Source organism: Moschus berezovskii, chromosome X (assembly GCF_049115385.1).
Source record: "Moschus berezovskii isolate FMDL1 chromosome X, NW_MosBer_1.0, whole genome shotgun sequence".
Lineage (NCBI taxonomy): Eukaryota > Metazoa > Chordata > Mammalia > Artiodactyla > Moschidae > Moschus > Moschus berezovskii.
The window spans coordinates 100,730,854-100,732,876 of NC_142488.1; positions in this window are offsets into that span (position 1 = coordinate 100,730,854).

Here is a 2,023-nt window from a genome sequence, read left to right on the forward strand (position 1 = left end):
TGTAGATTGTGTTTGGTAGTATAGTGATTTTCACAATATTGATTCTTCCTACCCAGGAACATGTAATATCTCTCCATCTGTTTATGTTGTCTTTCATTTCTTTCATTAGTATCTTATAATTTTCTGTGTACAATTCTTTTGTCTCCTTAGGTAAGTTTATTCCTAGATATTTAATTCCTTTTGTTGCAATGGTGAATGGGATTGATTCCTTAATTTCTCTTTCTGATTTTTCATTGTTAGTATATAGAAATGCAAGTGATCTCTGTGTATTGATTTTGTATCCTGAAACTTTGCTAAATTCACTGATTAGCTCTAGTACTTTTCTGATACTATCTTTAGGGTTTTCTATGTAGAATATCATATTATCTGCAAACAGTGAGAGCTTTACTTCTTTTTCGATCTGGATTCCTTTATTTATTTTTCTTCTCTGATTGCTGTAGCTAGGACTTCCAAAGCAATTTGAGTAATAGTGGTGAAAGTGACACACTTTTCTTCTTCCTGATCTTAGGGGGAATGCTTTCAGTTTTTCACCATTGAGAATAATGTTTGCTGTAGGTTTATCATATATAGCCTTTACTATGTTGAGTTAGATTCCTTCTATACCAATTTTTTGAAGAGTTTTAATCATAAATGAGTGCTGAATTTTGTCAAAGGCTTTTTCTGCATCTATTGAGATGATCATATGCTTTTTATCTTTCACTTTGTTAATATGGTGTATCACATTGATTTATTTACCTATATTGAAGAATCCTTGCATTCCTGGAATAAACCCAACTTGATAATGTTCTATGAGGTTTCTCATGTGTTGCTGAATTCTGTTTGCTAAAATTTTATTGAGCATTTTTGCATCTATGTTCATTAGTGATATTGGCCTTTAGTTTTCTTTTTTTGTGTTGTCTTTTCCTGGTTTTGGTATCAGGATGATGGTGGCTTTGTGGAATGAGTTTGGAAGTGTTCCTTCCTCTGCAATTTTTGAAAGAGTTTTAGAAGGATAGGCATTAGCTCTTCTCCAAATGTTTGATAAAATTCTCCTGTGCAGCCATCTGGTCCTGGTCTTTTGTTTTTTGGGAGATTTTTTATCACAGCTTCAATTTCAGTGCTTGTAATAGGGTTGTTCACAATTTCTATTTGTTTCTGGTCCAGTCTTAGAAGATTGAACTTTTCTAAGAATCTGTCCATTTCTTCCAGGTTATCTATTTTATTGCCATATAGTTGCTCATAATAGTCTCTTATAATCCTTTGTATTTCTGCATTGTTTGTTGTAACCTCTCCTTTTTCATTTCTAATTTTGTTGATTTGATTCTTCTCTCTTTTTTTCTTGATAAGTCTGGCTAAAGGCTTGTCCATTTTGTTTATCTTCTCAAAGAACCAGCTTTTAGTTTTATTAATCTTTACTATATTTCTTTCATTTCTTTTTCATTTATTTCTGCTCAGATCTTTATGATTTTTTTCCTTCTACTAATTTTGGGGGTTTTGTTCTTCTTTTTCCAGTTGTTTTATGTGTAAAGTTAGGTTGTCTATTCAATGTTTTTCTTGTTTCTTGAGGTAGGATTGTATTGCTATAAACTTCCCTCTTAGAATTGCTTTTGCTCCATCCCAAAGGCTTTGAGTTGTTGTGTTTCCATTGTCATTTGTTTCTAGAAATTTTTTTATTTCCCTTTTGATTTCTTTAGTAACCTGTTGGTTATTTAGAAATGTGTTGTTTAATCTCCATGTGTTTGTGTTTCTTCCAGTTTTTTTCTTGTAATTGATATCTAGTCTCACAGCATTGCGGTCAGAGAATATGCTTGATATGATTTCAATTTTCTTAAATTTACTGAGGTTTGATTTGTGACTCAAGATGTGGTCTATCCTGGAGAATGTTCCATGTACACTTGAGAAGAAGGTGTATTCTTCTGTATTTGGATGGAATGTCCTGAAGATATCAATGAGATCCATCTCATCTAATGTATTATTTAAGACTTGTGTTTCCTTATTAACTTTCTGTTTTGATGATTTGTCCATTGGGGTGAGTGGGGTGTTA